Source organism: Galeopterus variegatus, unplaced genomic scaffold (assembly GCF_000696425.1).
Source record: "Galeopterus variegatus unplaced genomic scaffold, G_variegatus-3.0.2 Scaffold321, whole genome shotgun sequence".
In the NCBI taxonomy this organism is placed as follows: domain Eukaryota; kingdom Metazoa; phylum Chordata; class Mammalia; order Dermoptera; family Cynocephalidae; genus Galeopterus; species Galeopterus variegatus.
The window spans coordinates 218,213-237,403 of NW_007726432.1; the positions used below are offsets into that span (position 1 = coordinate 218,213).

Here is a 19,191-nt window from a genome sequence, read left to right on the forward strand (position 1 = left end):
AGAACTTGGTAAGTGCTGTGTGTTCCACCAGGAGATTTACATATATCAGCTTATGTAATCATCAAGGCAACCATCTGAGGTTGAAATCCCCACTTTTCAGATGGGAAAACTGAGATGAAGATTCCTGCCCTGTCAGAGTCCAGGGTCCCCCCTCAGTCACTATGAAGAGTCTTTCAACCATGGGGAGGAGGTCACAGAGAGGAAGAAAAAAGGCTGTGCCATTTTCTTCATTTTCCTCTCTTTTATCCACTAATTTCCAGCACAATATTTTAACCTCATAAATTTCAAATATTATACCCTTGCCCTAGGAAATATATCGGTTTCCCCAGAGTCAAGTTTGATGTCCGCTCTTTTAACCCTGGGTCACATCTTTTCCCTTTTTAAGGGCACGTCTACATCCACGGGCACTTACTTTCCAAATGACCTAATACCACCAGTTCCCTGTGGATTTTGCTAAAAGGTTGGACAGGAGGGAACAGGGCACAGTTAACACTTAGCGAGTGAGTCAGCAACTGAGCACTACCTGTATATTGGTGAATCAATGATTCACAGGGAATCAGAACTGTAGAGCTGGACAGCCTTATAAATCCTCTGGTCCATTTTATTCATGGCCCTATTTCAGCACTTACCACAGTCTGGACCGATTTATAGTGGGCTGTGTGTGAATGCAAGTTTTCCCTCCCCTCCCATGAAACCAGGGGGTGCGCCTGGGTTTGTAACTCACCAGGATTTACAGCTAGTGCTGGGCCAGCCCAGGGGCTGTCTTGGCTCATAGCCTGGTGCTCTTCCCATGACAACACACTGCCTCATGGAAATAGATGAATCTATTTATGTTTTTTGAAAAATGATAAGCTGATAGACAATTATTCTCACCACAAAGGAATTTGCTGCTCTAAGAAAGGACTCACTGTTGAGGCTGCTTCAAATAGGAAGCTCTCCTGTGGACTGGAAATATGAGGGGTTTTCCAAAAATTCACTTTACTACTCCTTAAAACTTACCTATTTTATACAGTTAAAGGGGTACGTGAGGACTCAGAACATACCACGTGGGTTAAATAATCACGTCCTAGGAGTGTTAGTTAAGGGAGTTGTCTTGGCCACACTTTGCTGCTCATGACTTTGAGGTGAGCTTCCTGTGCACGAGCACCATGCCCGACGCTCGAGAGCCATTGCACCACCCAATCCTTATGACAACTTCTGCGGTAAAAACGATGCATGGCCACATTTTACAGATCAGGAAACTGAAGCACTGAAAGGTTAGGTGACTTGTTTGGGGTCATGTCCCTCACTCACCCAAACTGCTATGAGCATTGCAAAGAAAACAGGGACGTTAGCCTGAAACCAAACTTGAAATTAAAAAATAAAAAACAGCAGCTAAACATTCACTGACTCAAAAATAGAAGAAACATATTTACCTTCTGGTTTTGAATTGTTTAATAACTGAAAACAAGTTTCGAACTTGAGTTTGGCATAGTTTTAAGGACTCAGTCAAGAGGAACACAAACTCTTATTTTTAAAAGACAGCCACTGCGTTGTCAAGGCAGTGCCATTGATCTGAAGTGGGAGGAAATAGATACAAAGGAGGTGTGATTTAGACATTTTATAACTAATTTATGTATGAAGTAAAAATAAAGGAAATCCATACAGCTTTGATGATTGTAGAGTATTAAAAGCATTCCTGTGTAAGGATTAGGAAAAATACTCGGGTATTTCATTATTTGTTCAACTCCATCATTTACATGAATGTCTTTCCAGAATACCCGACTACAGCCTCAGAGGATCTGCCTGAGCGTTCTACGCTGTCTTCTTTATAATAATAACAAGTAAAAAGTAAATACAATTTGGTGTTTAAATAGCTCTTCCCTTTTCTTTGGCCGCTTGGGCCTTCATTTGGTTTAATTAATCTGCTCGCTGCTGGTGTGGGCCCTCTCTTGGCAGAGCTGAGGGATGCTTGATCTTCCTGATGCACAGGAACAGTCCGTGTGTTGGAGGTGGGTCTGCCTGCGGTCATTCTGGAACATTCTTCCTCCTGCCCTGTGTCTGGTAAGAGATTTGACGCGCTTTTAGTGGCTTCTGCCTGTTGACATCATTTGCAAAGTATTACTCTCTGCACCGAATTCACCAACTTAGAGCAAACGATTCACAACAATCGCAAAGCACAGTGCAGGCCCCACTGGATGTCCGGCTCGTTTCTGCAGCTGGCTGCGGCTGTGCTGGGTGTTAACTTCGGTACCTGAATGTTTCAGTCTGGGGACTTGCTGGGTTTTCACAGAGCAGCTGCCGCTCGGCGAGTCCGTGCCCTGCCCCGTGCACGCGTGTGTGCGGTGTGCCCACGTTTCCCTCCAGCTGCCCTCGCGTTGTCTCACATCAGGGTCATCTGCAGCCGTTCCCCTGGTGGGAGATTGCGGGGCTGGGGTGCATCTGGGTCAGAGGACAGGGGAGGAAGGCAGGGCCGACTGCCCACCTGTGACAGGGGCCGCCGATGGAGGCGCGGCCGGGCCTCCCCTCCCCAGACACTGAGCCCATCGCCCTCGTGGTCCCCACGCGCCCGCGGGCACCTCGCCTGCGTCCCCAGTGGATGACTTCCGGCTCACTGTGCCGCTCCCAGTCCTGGTGCCAGTGGCCGTGAATAACCTTGCTTTTGTGTGTATTTATTTTATTTTGAATTTCTCCAGCCTGGATCTTTCCACCTCCAAACCCCACCCCCCGCTTGCTGGCCCCATGTGGTGATGTTTCTTGAAATGTTAGATTCTTTCTTCCTCTATCCCCCCTCCAGTTCTGGAAGCATTTTGTTTCTGTACTGCTTTGTGAAGCTGGTGCTGAGTCCAGATCCTTGGGGCTTTAAAGTTGAATTAATTATTAAACAGGAAGGGAGCAGTACTTTCAGCAGTCGCCAAGTAACTATACTTCAGCTGCAACCTGGCACTGTTTTTCCCACCCTTGTGCTGTGGTTTGCTGAAGGCAACTGGAGATTTTTTATTCTAGTTTTAATCAAACATTTCTGTAAGTTTTCAGGCAGTTAAGATTTGGCAGTGAAGGGCTGGGAAGTCAGAATTCATCACCTCCTGACCATTTTGGCCAAAAAAAGTTTTTTTTAGGTCAGAAGTAGTTTCCCAGTTCATAAATCAAATCCGAAATCGCCCACTCCCAACTGTTTGCCTTTCCTGAGTACAGGGTGGGCTTTTCTCTCAAATATATGTGTATTTCATATTGATTAGTTCTCTTTTGTAGAAAAGGGTGCTTTTCAAATAAAACCATCAGAACGTTGACCTTGTTGCTTTGTGATTGTTATAATCACTGCTTTAATTCAGGAGCTAAGTTGATGGTATCAAACCCTGTATTTAAAATGACTCATGAAGACACACTGCAGGATTTCTTAATTCTCCAAGTCTAGGCATTGATACGTCTCAGAATTTCACAACTCATTGGAGTTGGTGGGACAGTGTAGGTATGGCTATTCTTGCAGAGCTACATGAGTGAGACAGTGCCAATGTTTTCTAGAAAAACCCAAGCCCCTATTAAAGGTGTCAAAAGAATAGCCCTAAGACAGGCAGAAGCTTTCTGGAAGCCGCCCCTGCAGCAGGCTCGCCATTTGGTTTTCCCCTGGCTTCTGGCGTGTGATGGCGGGTCTTTCCCAGTCTCAGCTGACTGGTTTCGCACAGGAAGCTTGGTAGGAAGTGTGCTCAGCTCCATTAAGTCTCACCCTGTGCTCAGCAGCGGTGCAGGCTGCTGGGTGGGGAGAGAGGAGGAGCTGGCTGGGTGCAGCCGGGGGCCTGGGCAGGAGTGTGGAACAGCCTCAAGAGGAGAGAGGACGAAGATTTGGTTAAAAATTTAGATTCATGCATATGAATTCGGAATAGGGCAAAAAAGTCAGCCCAAGGTGCACAACCCTGTTGCACCCCTCCCAGGGACTCATGACAAAGTGTGCATGTGAGGATGCCTCAGAATCTCAGAATCGAGACACAGCAGTCAGGTTGCCCCTCCTGGTGTGCCTGGGAACCTTGCACTGTGTATTTCCTTAGAACTTTTTAAAAAGGAGAGATGTTCTTGCTATCCAAATGTTACTTTTAAATTCTTATTTTCCCCTTGGAATTAAAAAAAAAATGTTTTCCTTCTAACAATTCCTCATTTTTAAAAAATATAATATTTTTACTTCATTTATATTATCTACATCTTGATGTGTCATTTCCATTGGTCAATACACTTAATGGCAATAAACCAATACATTTATTTACAATAAGCAAAAAATTATGGTCCACTGGCTTATTTAAAAAGATTAGTTAGAAGAAACCAGATAAATTTACACTTCTAAAAATTTAAACTCAAGATTGCAACCATCTCTCCTGTATTTTCTCTGAATCGCCACCTTTGGCCCTTTTTGGGTAAATCAGCCTCTGATTTGGGCATTGAGGTTCAAGTGAGGCCCCCCACCGGGGTGTCAAGTTTGGTCACATGAGTTAGGATTCTGTAATGGCCACACTGGACTCATTATGCTTCTAACCACAGTAAATAATTTAAAACCCAGATTAAAAATGATATATTTCTCATCAACCAATATTTGTAAAATATATTTATTAAATGAACAACCTGTGTTCAATTTCAATCTGTTCTTTATATGTCCTATTTTCTTTCTAGAAAATATATTCCAAGCTGGTTTTAAAATTAAATAATAAGATTTCTGTTATCTGGCTAAGCAAAGGTTCTTGTCTTTTTATTGGAAATGGGCTGATACTCTCATCCCTCACCCACAGAGAGTTTGCAACACAAAAATTTAAAAAATTATTTATTTAAAATAACCTCCCAGGAACTGGTCTAGTCTCCTAGCTTTAGATATTAGAGCACATTCCAAAAGTGCTTTCCCTTCGCTGGAAAGGAAAACTAGCCAACAGGAATAATAACCCTCTAAACAAGAAAATAAAAAGAATATAGATAATTCCGAACAGGTATATGTTGCTTTTTAAATGTGTTCCCCCCAACCCCAGCTTTAAGGGTAACTCTAAAAATATTGTATACACTAACCTATAGTTTCCTGAGGACTTTCTTCCCTGACTGCTAAAAAGAAAGAGTTATGAATTTGTGTCTGATTTGTGTCTATGTTCTAAAAGAATAAGGAGGCATTCCTTTCGTTACGAGGAATATTTGCTTATGGAGCTGTCACCTGAGCAATTGTCACCCATCCTTACATGACATTCCCAAGTGCTAATGCCAGGCCGCCAGGGCTTCCCTGCCATGTAAATGGTTCCAATTCCTGGGTGAGTCCAGTGCTTTCCAAGATGCCAGCCATCTCTGCAGGTGTATGGGCTGCAGCCGTAGGCAAGGCTGTCTCTGTCTTCCCCAAAGGTCTCAGAGCCCTTCTGCAGACCAGATGGTTCCAATTTGAGGCCTACACTCAGTGCTGGAGCTGTATTGAGTTTCTTCCCTGAAACCAACAAAACCTGCTTCAGCATTTTGCTTGGATTAAAATATTTGTCCCTTTTTTCACAGGGCAGAAGGAGGACTCCTGAAGCCTCCGAAGGAAGGAAATCATTACAGGGCCCTACAGAAGTAGGTCATGTGCTACAGCTGCTCATAGTTTACGAGGAAGAAACATGGGACCTCAAACCTGGAACACGACTCTTTCAAAATGCTTGTGAGCAGCCCAAGAAAAACATCCTCCCGAGGCTTATCTAATAACCATGATCTGTAATCGTCTCAATGTGTGCTCGTGTTTCCTTAGGAGTTTGCACCTACTTCCCAGAGCTAGCGAGATGCTGAAACAGAACACAGAAAAATGTAATGAAGGGGATTTAATAGTTTGTGTTAAAGCTAATATGGGCCATTAGAAGCTGTCATTTTTATAAACAATGAAGATATGTTACCCTCTTCTTTGGTGTAAAGTTATTCCATGCAGGACCTGTAAACATTCAGTAATGATCTGTAGAACACGCATGAATGACAATTAAAGCACTGCTTGAAAGTCTGTTTTCCTCACATATTTGGTTTCTTGCTAAATAAATTCGTAAAGATCATACATGTGCAAGCATATGCTTACATTATAAAAAATAACATGTGTGTGCATTTCATTAAGAAAATCAAAGAACAGATATCTTATAAGTGTTTTTGGTTTCTATAAGCTTGAGAAATACCAGAAGTGACTAGTTAAATTAGGAGCATAGTTTCTATTCTTTATTTCATATTATAATAATAACCATGCTTTTCTGGTAGTTTAGAGGACATAAAATTAAGAGTCCCCAATGCCATAAAAGGCACAATTACAACCTTTAAAAGCTATAAATAAAAAAGTTATTTCATATTATAATAATAACCATGCTTTTCTGGTAGTTTAGAGGACATAAAATTAAGAGTTCCCAATGCCATAAAAGGCACAATTACAACCTTTAAAAGCTATAAATAAAAAAGCTTCTGTAAAACCTGTTACAAAAATAGTATGTTCTACTACAATTCAGATATTTTTTGCAGTTTATTTTTTAATTGCTGCAGATACCAGGCGGAGACAAAGCTTTAGGAGTTGTATGCTTTTTGAGACCCATGGAATGTACTTGAGAAAACAGAATCTGATTGACTCTCTTTGACTTTGTACACGGCATTTGCTCCTTCCTTCCCCCTCCTTTTAAAAAAGATAAATGATTCCTTTTTATAGTTTTAAATTTGGCAGAATTTGATGAAAGATTCTTGCAACCCCTTAACATTTCCTTCTGCATCTAGAGTTAAAGGTGGGGCAGATACCAGGCGGAGACAAAGCTTTAGGAGTTGTATGCTTTTTGAGACCCATGGAATGTATTTGAGAAAACAGAATCTGATTGACTCTCTTTGACTTTGTACACGGCATTTGCTCCTTCCTCCCCCCTCCTTTTAAAAAAGATAAATGATTCCTTTTTATAGTTTTAAATTTGGCAGAATTTGATGAAAAATTCTTGCAACCCCTTAACATTTCCTTCTGCATCTAGAGTTAAAGGTGGATCTTAATTGCTCAGTAACAATTGGCCTATCGCTGGGTGGATGATAATAAAGCTGAAAATAGCCAGCCACATGAACACGCCCAGGAAAGGCTAAAATTTTATCCGAGGGCTGAAAGTGATACTACTTTTGCAGGTAGCACTCAAAGCTACCTCTACCTATGGAGAGATCGAAGCACAGCCTCTTCAGAAAAGACAATATCCCTTTCACAGCACTGCAGGTCCCCATGTGTTTTCCTCCTGAAATCCACCGAGAGTGTGGACTTCAACTCCTCCATCTCAAATTCCAGGAAAGACTTGCTGCCATGCTGTCTTTTTACCTATTAGGAAATGACCTTTTGTTATTTGGCAAAAGTGGTAAACCCTCATTTCACTGAAAGCACTGGAGTTGTATATGCAGAATGGGTCATTTTCATTCACTTTTGCTATGACAGTTATTTCAGCTGCTCCATCTTTATGTGTCAGGCATTACAAATGCTAAAGGATGCATTTGTTTCATTGCTAATGTATTATCCAACCTACCTTGCAACCCCAAGAAAATTTTTCTAGCAATGGTATTGTTTTCTAACATTGTAAACAACCTCTCCCTCCACAAATTTTATATAACTACAATAAAAACAACCGTGGACATTTAAATTTTAAAGATGAAAATTTTAAGTGGGCACTTGTAAACTAGATTCTCAAAATTCTAACATCGATTTATCTTTTCTCTTATAATTCTTTAATTTTTACCAAAGGGAGCTCCGTTTGCTTACAACAGCCTGTTGAGCCAATGGAGAATTACACCTAAAACAGAAATGGGAACTAATGTACTACACAGCGGTGTGCTCAGTCTGCTAAGGGCTGGTCACGGGGCTTCCCGTGCAGACAAACGCCCGCCTTTGCTCTCTCCATGGCTTGAAGGATGAGTTTCTCACTTATTAACTCTCTGAGTTCATGGAAAGTTCCTTTTGTACGTGGCACAAATCATATGGTAAAGAGGTGAATTAATCTCTTCAATTCAAAAGCCATTTTTACCGAGTCCCCAATTGTGCAATACAAGTGATGGAAAAACTACATACAAAAGCACATTTGTTGGGGATGTGGTTGTGTTCAGCTTTTCTTGTTTGTGTCCATAATTGGAAACAGGGTCAGCACGTCCCACGTTCATAAGTGGGGTGCTGTTTCCCTTAATGTTTGCTATGTGTTCCAAGGCAGGATCACCCCAGGATTACTGCAGTCTTAGGCAACACACTAATGTTCATTAATAGAGGAATGGAAATTAAAAACGTAAATAAGTGCTTGGGTTCTTTTTTTCTGTATGTGTCAGATAACCACTTATTTTTCTCTAAATTGATGTGCTTTGAGATCCTGTAGGCAGCGGCTGAACACATGTTATTATAGATGGTCTCACCTTTACTAACCTTTGGTTTGGGCGGCTGGCTTAAGTGAGAACTTACGTAAGGTGGCAGTGACCACAGGTGAGAACTCAGTGAGACCCAGTTGCCATATGGCCCGCTGAAGCAAGTTCACCTGATTCGACAAGCCTCTCCCTCCTCCGCCACACATCCTCGTGGAGTTTCCTGCCTTGTGTTCTCTAGCTCTGTGCAGAGGCCGAGTCGCACCATCTCAGCTCGCTCTTGTTCTGGGCCCGCTCATCCTGGCCTGGAAACTTTCCCACATTATTCACTCACGCTAGAGTCTTCCCTGTCTCTTCCAAAACAACTTTCTAAAGTTTTCATTTAAGTGATACTCTATTAAAGCACTGGGAAACATTGCTTAAATAACCTTCATGAAACAAAAATTATTGAATCAAACTCGTGACTATTTTATCTGATGACAAGCTAGGTTACTATTTGTTTTGTGATGTTTCTAGAAACTTTCCAAACAAACCCCCATGTAAATCTGGTCCCTCCACTTTCAGAGGGCCTCTTTGTTCTTAAATCCTCAGTCTTCCAGTTTTTATTATGTTCATGTACTTACCTGGAGTAAGCACTCTGTGTGCGCGTGCATGCGTGTGCACAAGCATACACCTGTGCACGTTATTGTGTGGGTGGTGAACTCCTTTAGGAGCACAGGAATGTGTCCTCTGTGGTCATTGTCTTCTTATTCCTTCATTGGTTTGTTCGTTTCATCATGTGCCCTATTTTCACTGAATGTCTATAATCACAGAAGTCTCTCAATAAATATTGTGAAATCACTGGCAGTGTTTTACTTAAGCAAATTCCCGTGACTTCAAATAAAAACATCGCTTGGGAAAGACAGATAGAATAGAGTGTACAAAGCAGTCTAATTCTGGGCTACTTCAACTCTGTATTATGCTCATTTAATAAGAAAGCCTAATAAAAAAATTAACAAAGAAAATGAGTAGCTTTAAATGTAAATTTTGTACAATGTTTCTAATTTTAAAAAGGGTTTGAAATGGATAACAGCATAGTTTGTCATCAGATAATATAGTCTCCAGTTTAACTGAAAGATTTTTGTGTGCGTCTTCTGTGAGGTTAGTCAACCAAGTAAGTGCTTACCAGAGATACCACTTGATTGTTTTATTTTTTACAAGTATGGATAAGATTTTTAATTCTATATTTTCATTTAAAACTCTCTGACCTAGGAATCAGGCAAGCACACTAAAAAGCAAGTTAGAAAAGGAAGGAAGGGCTTCACGATTTGTCTTGCACTCAAGGAAACGTATTTTATTCAAAAAATAAAAATTTCTGCCTGCATGCATAAGAGATCAGAAAACAAAGTAGTGGTGTCGTCCACAAGGACAAGGTGGATTTAATGTATTCCCATCAGATGTCCTGAGAATGCTTCTGAATTTTATTTTTAAAATTCACTCAGATATACGAAGCCCCAGTAGAGAATAAATAGTGCACTGCAGTTCGGTATTCCCGGTGATGATTCTAGGGTCTAACTTGGGAAAGAAGAAGCATGCACATTCTGAGTGAGGTGAGGAATGAACTCCTATTGATCTACTAGGAGATTTCTGTAGAGGAATTTCTGCAAAGTTCAGCTCGTTACAATGAGGTAGCAAATGCTGTTCTACAGAGATACCTAGTAAACTATCAGAGTAACTAGTCACAAACCCAGCTCCTTGTACATCCGATGCCATTGTATTTACATAGTAGTCAGCAAAAAAATCCGCAACAATGTACTAGTTTTCCAAGTAAAAGCAAATGAATGAAAATCTAAATCATCCGTGCCTTAACAAGGCGTACACTGATAGAAAGGACAGTGGGGACTGCCTAGTTTGTTGTTTGAATTAAATACAAATTTACACACCCAAATGCCTGAAATAATGAAAGTGATAGATTAGTGTATTGATGCATAATCACTGTCTAGAATGCAGAACTTATGAGCAGCCTGATTTTGAGAACAATTACTTGTAATTAAAGCTGTGCTGGTTACCAAAAAAAAAAAAAAAAAAATTGGAGAAGTCCTTTGTGAATAACACCAATTAATTACTTTTTTTTTCCCCCCAGTGAGAATAGCTTTTAAATGTCTGTGCTGCTATTTACATCTGGCCACATTCAGGAGTGATATGAAATATGTATTGCTTCACAGCATTCTCAGGATGCTATTTGCAACTCATGCTTTTGAGTCAGCTTTCCTTAAACCTATTTAAAAAATAATAACATCCATAAGACTGTCATGTAAGAAGGGTAGTAGGACTTCTCTTTTCTTCCTAATTAATAAAAACAAACTCCTAGACCCAGCTAGATAGTTTGTAAATCAATTTCTCTAGCTCCTGCCCCCATCTGAGTAGTGATTATATTATAAACACAGTGAGGCTCAGGTATAGCGAGCACCCCTTTCCTCTTAAGGACCCAAAATAGGACTCTATTTTATTTGGCCTTGCAACAGCGCTGTGGTTCTGGGTCAGTCTAAAATAGGAGATAACGGTGGTTGGCATCCGTGCCACCAGGCTCCCTTCCTTGCCTTTTGGTTGCGGGGCAGGGCAGCCAGCTGTCAGGCCTGCAGAGGAGGCTCGGCCGCTGGTCTCCAGCCGCCACTGTCTGCTCATCCGCTCTCACCATTTTGAGGTCGCGGCTGGGACTGGCCCAAGGGGAAGACCGTATGCAGTGACATCACTCATTGTCATCCTCCGCTCAGTGACAGGTGAGTTCTGGATTTTCCAAAGCAGTCCTTCTTCCATGTCAGTTTATTATTTGTTGTATAAGCAACAGTGATCAGCTGTGGGGTTCTATGTCTAGATTTGGAGTTCAGGGAAGAAAGTCACTGCAGGAAACAGATCAAAATGAATGTGAATATGGATTTCATGTGGGTGGGCAGTCTCTGGGTGAAGGTTTTCTTCTTTTCTCTGTTTTCCTGTGGTATCTATGACATCCCTGCAGTGAATGGCAATCTGTTGCTGTGGTTAACAATGCAGGATCAAGGTCCCACTGCCCAGGTTCAATGACTGGCTTCATCCCTTAGTGCTGTAAGACTTTAAGAGTCTTACCCTCCCCAAGGTCTGCATGGGTCCCCTCTGTAAAACTACAGTAATGAGGCTATTGTGAGGATTAAGTGACGTAATACATATATTAAAAAGTTCTTACAGTGCCTGATCCAAGAGTTAATTAATTCATTGCATTTTTTCAAAATAATGAAAACACAAAAAGAACTGATTTCCTCGTGATTATTGTACCTTAAGTTCTCTTCGTATTGATCACTCCTCTGGGTTAAAACATTACAGCAGAAGATTTTCCTTCCTTGAACACATTTAAAAATAACATCTGTAAGACTCTAAGAGGGGTATTAAGATTCCTGTTTTCTTCAAAAAGAACGAAAACAAATACCTAGACCTAGCTAGACATACTAAATATGTACCTGGTTAAATGCTTAGAACATTTTCGAGAAGGAAGGGTACACACGGAACTCTTAATAGTGATTCTTCTATGGAAAGAGGGGTCAGAGGGACGAAGGAGACCTTTTAACTTTTGTATTTTTCTGTAGTGCTTGAGTTTTTACTGTGCACAAGTATATGTTTTACCTCACTGATTACAATAATACTCATTAACCCATAAGTGGAAGTACACTTTTCAAACGAACTAGCAGAGCAGGACGGTGTGAGTGAAAGAGCCACGTTGGAAGCATTTTACTGTGCACAAGTATATGTTTTACCTCACTGATTACAATAATACTCATTAACCCATAAATGGAAGTACACTTTTCAAACGAACTAGCAGAGCAGGACGGTGTGAGTGAAAGAGCCACGTTGGAAGCGTGGAGGAGCCCGTGGCCCACCTGTGGGGACCATGGGACACACTGGGCCGCCAAGCAGTTCTGGGCCGCAGACCCCATCACCGGCTGCAGCGTACCCTAACTCAGGAATGATGGCACGTGGGATTTGGGCTCAGTCAGTCCTGACGTTGAATATTGGTCTGAAAACTTGTGAGCTGTGTGCCCTTGGGGAAGTTACTTAATCTCTCTGTGCGGCAGTTTCCTAACTGGGTATTTTCTTTTTTAAAGGAGGATCATAACCTCTACTCCATTTTTCGACTTCTACATGTCTTATAAATATTAAATAAGCTCAGGCCTAGGGTGGGGTGGGAGAAAGTCAGTAAATCTTGGCCCTTCTTCCCCTCCCGTAATTCCTTGCCCAGTCAACTCTTGACATTGGAAACATGCTAGTATTTATTTTAAACATGCCAGTATTTGTCAGAGATTTAAATGTCTAGCCCTTTCTCTCTCTCCACCACCCTCTCTTTTTCTGTCTTCCTGCCCTCTCATCTCTGTATTAGTGTGTGTCTTAAAAAGCTACCAAAAGGAAGCATTCCCAACATAGTTGTTATGGACTGAGTGTTTGTGGGCCCCCCAAATTCGCAAGTTGAAGTCCTAACTCCCAAGATGATGGTATTAGGAGGTGGGGCTTTTGGGAGGTGACTGGGTCTTGAGGGCAGAGTCCTCATGAATGGGATTAGTGCCCTTAGAAAAGAGGCCCCAGGGAGCCCCCTCACCCCTTCCACCACGTGAGGACCAAGTGAGGACAATCGTCTGTGAACCAGGACAGGAACCAAATCAGTTGTTGCCTTGATCTTGGACTTTCAGCCTCCAGAACTGTAAGAAATAAATGTTTGTTGTTTAAGCCACTCAGTTTATGGTATTTTGCTATAGCAGCCTTAACTGACTAAGACACTAGTACAAAATGGTTTTCTAAACAAACAAAATAACTTTACATCAGGAAAATCTGCCTCAGAGTCTACATCCTTATGGCTGGGTTGACGTTCTCTGATTCTGTCAGAATGGAGTTCAGCCAAAAACTATTCTCTCTAACTCCATGGAAAATTACCAGTTCTTTCTCCTTAATCTTAATTCTAGGCTAAATAGTCACTAAGCATTTAGTTTTCCTTTGCTGCCTTACTTTTTGCAATTTTTAAATTATTTTTGGAGTTGAGGACTTTTCTCCCACGTCTTCTCTAGGTTCTGCATGGCTGTGGTTCTGCACACTCCCGAGTCTGGCTGGGTGGTACAGGGGCCTCCTCCCTGAACTCTTGCTTCTGTTCGAGGGTCAGTGTAAGGGCCATGAGTCCAGGGGAGCCAGCGGAAACCCTGAGCATTTCTTACCCACCCCTGTCTCTTTTTGTCTTATTTCCAATCTCACCAGCACATCTTTCAAACACCTGGGATAAATTCTGTGTCCATTCCCACTGAAGATTCTTCTCACCAAAGTGTTTTTTGGTAAAGACATAAAGGATTACCTTTCCCAGGCACAATTGATATCCAAAAATAACCACCAAAATGAAGACTGGATTTGCGGTGGAGGAATTGGTTTCCCAGCTCCTCCAATCATTTGTAGGCATGAATACATAACCCAGGGCAGGAAAATCCTGATTGATCCCAGGTAGGCCAGGAGTGAATATTCACCTTTTGATTTATTTACTTATTTTTACTTCTTCCTTTCTTTTTAAAAAAATTATTACTTTTACAAAAACCTTATTTATTATTATTATTTTTACATTCTAAGATGTTGTGGAGCAGTGGGAGGAGGAGGGGGCATGGGGTTAGAGAAATGGAGGTGGGGATGGGAGCAGGGCTGGCCCTTAGCTGGATTCTTTGCTGGCCTGGTTGTGGAGGGTGAGGGGTGTGTGGTCCCCCTCCCAGGCTCATGGCCCAGGGGGTGTCTGGCAGTGGCATGTTTGTTGCTGGGCTGGATGTGGATGCTGTGGGAGCATGGCTGAGGCCCTTGGTGCCCCCCACTCCAGCTTGGGGGCTTGGGGGTCTACTGGCAGTACAACTCATCACTGGGCTGGATGTGGACATCAGGGGGAGTGTGGCTGAAGCCCTTGGACCCCCCTCACCACAGCTGGGGAGACTGGGGGCCTTTGGTCAACAGTTTGGTCATTGCTGGGCTGTATGTGGATGCTGTGGGGGTGTGGCCAAGGCCCTCAGGGCCCCCTCACCCTGGCCTGGAAGCCCGGGGGGCTTCTGGCTCTTTTAGCTTTTATAGGTGTTCTTTGGTGGTATTAGACCTTTACTGGTTACTATCAGAACTTTTGTCTCTGATCTGTGGGTGTTTTACATTTTCTTTCAGTTCTGTTTTGGATTATTTGCTGTTCCCACCACTTAAACTCTGTACTGGAACTATTTTGTTGTCCTTTGCTTACTTCTAAAATGGGGGAACTTCCTGTGGGGACCAGCACGTGAGCCCTGTGGTTGAGCTAGATTGCTGCTCTGCCGCTGATTCCCTGAGGAAGGCTTTTTGTGCAGCTCAGGCTTTAATTGTTGACCTTTTAAGCACCTGTAGGTCTTGTGAGGTCTGGTACACCTGGGTTGTGTGGAAACTCTGCTCTGGGCCTGACTTTTTTCAGCAAACAGCACCCCTGCAGTTCTGTATTCCTGTCCAGTCTCCACTGACTGGGCATGTGCTGATTGGAGGCAGATCAGCTCTCCATGCTGTGAACCAATGTTCCCATGGTGGGCCTGTCTCCCCCACCCCCTGCCTCACCCTCCAAACACTTCCCATGGGACAAGCCATACACTGGTCCCTTGCAATGACTCACTGGCCTCTGAGTGGCTCCTTTTTTCAGTTGTTTGTGGCCCCTCGCTCCTATGTAGGTCCACAGGAAACCTGTCTGTGGTCTTGCTGGCCTGGGGGCCACCAAGGCCCTCTTCTCTCCTGTAGTCTCTAAGTGACTTCACTCAAAGGGTACAACCACAGTTTTTGCCAGTTCTTGCTCTGTGTGCTCACCAGGGCCAGCATTGAAATAGCTGGGGCTGGAAATGGTTGGCATGGTCTCGTGTTTCTCACATTGTGGCTTCTCCCACCTTTATGAACTCTGCAGGTCTCTTCTCTTCCCCTGAGCTCTAGTGGCCCCAGCTTGGCTATCGTTGCTTTTTAATAGTTGTAAATTAGTTGATTGTGGGCGAGAGTGATGCTGGGGACCACACCGTCTGTTCTGCCATCTTGATTCCTCTATTTCTTTTCTTTTTTTTTTTTCCCTTTTTGTCTTTTATACTGACTGGTAACGGGATCGCAACCCTCGGTGTCGCGCCCGTACTGGGGACCAGCAACAGGATCGCAACCCTCGGTGTTGCACCTGCACCACGCTCAGCCAGTGAGCGGGAACCGGTCTCCCCATGGGATCCAAACCCTTGGTGGGAGCGCCGCCGCGCTCCCAAGCGGCGCACTCTCCAGTGTGCCACCGGGCTGGCCCTGATTCCTCTATTTCAATATTCACTTTTTTGAGGATCACCTTCTTATCAAAGGGCTTCATGATAGAACCTAAATAGCAAGTTCCCTTTGTGCACTTAAAGTTGTTGGATTAAAATATTTTTGCAGTGCAAAAGTTGCCATATCTGTAACGTGCCATATTTTATTAAAAATGTATTGTACTTAAGATACACTGGGCTGTGTTCACAAGACTCTAGATTCACAGAGGAAGATGTGGACCTGACCACTTTGCACAAACTGGCAAAGTTTGGGAACTGGTTTATGGAACTAGTGAGTGGTATAGCCAGCAGAGGCTACATGTTATAATCAATCAGACAGAGTAGTGTGCTGCTCAAAAGTAGGACCAGCAGATACAAGATTTCAGGAGAGTGGTGAGTCAGTTCAGAAACAGAGAACATGAATAGATCAAAAGATGGGGAGAAGAGGGGCTGGCCTGGTGGCGCACTGCTACAGTGCGCCGCTTGGGAAGCACAGCGGCGCTCCCGCCGAGGGTTCGGATCCCACATACAGACCGGCCGTTCACTGGCTGAGCGAGGTGCGGGAACAACACCGAGGGTTGCGATCCCGTTGCCGGTCCCGGTCCGGTACGGGCGTGACACTGAGGGTTGCGATCCGTTGCCGGTCACGAGAAAAGACAAAAAGAAAAAAAAAAAAAAAAAAAAAAGATGGGGAGATGAGGTCATAAAGAGTTGGAAGTAAAGATGAACTGGGAAAGTGTTTTGGTTAAAGATTATAAAAGAGAAGGATCAATTATTAATTCATATTTTTGAACATCCCATTAATATAAGTCCAGACAAATTTGTAAAATGTGATACTTCTTGGAGACAAATTTTATGCAACCCAAAGCAATGATTGCAGAGGTGTCAGAGTGGGCCAAGGGGAGGATGGTTGGAGGCAAATGGATCTTTCCATATCCCTTAAATAAACAATTGCGTTTACCACCCTCCCCCAATCAAATTTCTACTTAGCAGCCAAAATGATTTTCTAGAAAAACTCGAATATAATCAGGTCCCTCCCTGCCCTAGTTGGAGTCCAAAATCTGTAATATTATTTATACACAGGAGACCTATGTCCAGGCTTGCCTGGGACAGTCCGGTTTGTGACTCTTGTCCTGGTGTGATTTTTTTTTTAATAACACGTTTTTATTGTGGTAAGATACACGCAACATACAATTTACCATCTTTATATGCGCAGTTCAGTGGTATTAAGTACATTCACATTGTCACGCAACCATTGCACCATCCATCTCCAGAACTCTTTTTATTTCCCAAAGCTGAAACTCTGTACCTATTAAAAACTAGCTCCCCGTTCTCCCTTCCCCCAAGCCTTTGGCAGCCACCATTTTATTTTCTGTCCTTATGAGTTTTACTATTCTAGGTACCTCATATAAGTGAGATGATACAGTATTTATCTTTTTGTGACTGGTTTATTTATAGCCACCCCTGCTCTCTTCTAGTTACTATCTGCATGGAATGTCTTTTCCCATCCTTTCACTTTTATTTTAATCTATTTTGTCTTTTACACTTTTTTTCACTTTTTTTACTTTAAAAAAAATCCATTTCGTCTCTAGATCTAAAGTGAGTCTTGTAGACAGCACATAGTTGGATCATGTTTTTAATGATGAGTTTGATCCATTTACATTTAAAGTAAAGGGATTGTGTCATTTTGCTATTTGTTTTCTGTATGCCTTAGAGCTTTTTTGTCGTCATTTTTTGCATTACTGTCTTCTTTTGTGTTTAGTTTATTTTCTGCAGTAAATTGTTTTAATTCCCTCCGCATTTCCTTTTGTGTGTACTCTGTTGCCGTATTCTTTGTGGTTACCATGAAGATCACATTTAACATCCTAATATTACAAGCCTCCAGTTTGAATTTATACCAGCCTAACTTCAGCAACATACCCAAACTGCTCCCATACAGTTCCATCTCTACCTACTTTCAGTTATTAATGTTACAAAATTACATCTTTATACAATGAGTCCAAAAACATAACCTATCACTTTTAAATGCATTAATCTCTTACATTATATAGAAAACAAAATATGGAGTTACAAGCCAAAGTAACAATAATAGTAGCTCTTAAACTAATTGTTTTTTAAAAATGTTATTCTCTTAAATCACATAGAGTACAAAAAATGGGGTTACAAACCAATGTTAAGATAATGGTAGCTTTTATAATTGCTCATGTATTTACCTTTACCAAGTTCTTTATTTCATGGCTTTAAGTTACTCTCCAGTATCCTTTCATTTTGACCTGAGCACTCCTTTTAGCAGTTCTTGTAGCACAGGTCTAGTGGTAATGAATTGCCTCAGATTTTGTTTATGTGGGAATGTCTAAACTTCTCCCTCATTTTTGAAAGCAAGTTTTACTGAATATAGGATTCTTGCTTGGCAGTTTTTTTCTTTTAGCACTTTATTTTTTTGATTGTTTTTATTCTTTTTTTATTATTGAAACATAGTTGATTATACATATCTGTGGTGCACAGAACTGAATATCAATACCTGTGTGCAATATGTGATGCTCAAATCAGGATAATGAGTATAGTCAACATTATACAATATAACTGTTTTTTGTGGCCCTTTACCAATTGCTCCCTTACCTACCCTCCCTCCCCTTTTCCCACCCCTGGTAACCTCAGTTCTGTTCTTTCCTTTTGAAAGTTCAATGTATTATTGTGATTGTTTTCAGTGCTGTAAGAGTATCAGCCCACTGCCTTTTGGCATCCAAAGTTCCTGATGAGAAATCTTGTAATCTTATTGAAGCTCCCTTGAATGTGATGAGTTACTTTTCTCTTGCTGCTTTCTAGATTCTCTCATTGTCTTTGTCTTTTTCCACAGCTTGATTATTCCATGTCTTTGTGTGAGTCTTATTGAGTTCAACCCATTTGAATGAACTTCATTGAGCTTCTTGGATGTTTATATTCATGTCTTTCATCAACTTTGAGAAGCTCTGGGCCATTATTTTTTTTTTAATAATCTTTTGCTCCATTCTCTCTCTCCTCTCCTCTGGAATTCTCACAATGCATATATTAGTCCATTTGATAGTACCCTATGGGTCCTTTAGGCTCTCTTCACTTTTCCGACTTTTTTTTTTTCAATTTTTCAAACTTGATAATTTCAACTGTCCTATCTTCAAGTTAACTGATTTTTTTCCTTCTGCCTGCTCAAGTTTGCCTTTGAATCCCTCTAGTGGATTTTTCATTTCAGTTATTGTTCTTTTCAGCTCCAGAATTTCTTCTTGGCTTCTTTTTAGGCTTTCTTTTTATTTATATTTTAATTTTATTTACACATAATTTTCTTGGCTTTCTCCATTTTTTTCTTTAGTTCTTTGAGCATTTTTAAGACAGTTGTTTTCAAGCATTTGTCTAACAAGTCCACCATTTGTTTTTTCTCAGGGATGGTTTCTACTGGCTAATTTTTTTCTTTGGATGGGCCATACATTCCTGGTTCTTTGTATGCCTTGTGACTTTTTGTTGAAAACTGGATTTTTTTTTTTTTCCTTTTTGTCTTTTTTACTGACCGGTAACGGGATCGCAACCCTCGGTGTCACACCCGTACTGGGGACCGGCAAAGGGATTGTAACCC

The 19,191-nt window shown here is 41.8% G+C and overlaps 1 long non-coding RNA gene across 1 annotated transcript; it reads left to right on the forward strand.

Annotated features, from left to right (window-relative positions):
- The first annotated feature begins 1,961 nt into the window (after positions 1 to 1,961).
- LOC103586236 lies at positions 1,962 to 5,959 on the forward strand. Its single transcript, XR_550128.1, has 2 exons — positions 1,962 to 2,043; positions 5,485 to 5,959. It is a non-coding gene; the product is annotated as an uncharacterized LOC103586236 (long non-coding RNA).
- Positions 5,960 to 19,191: the final 13,232 nt, after the last annotated feature.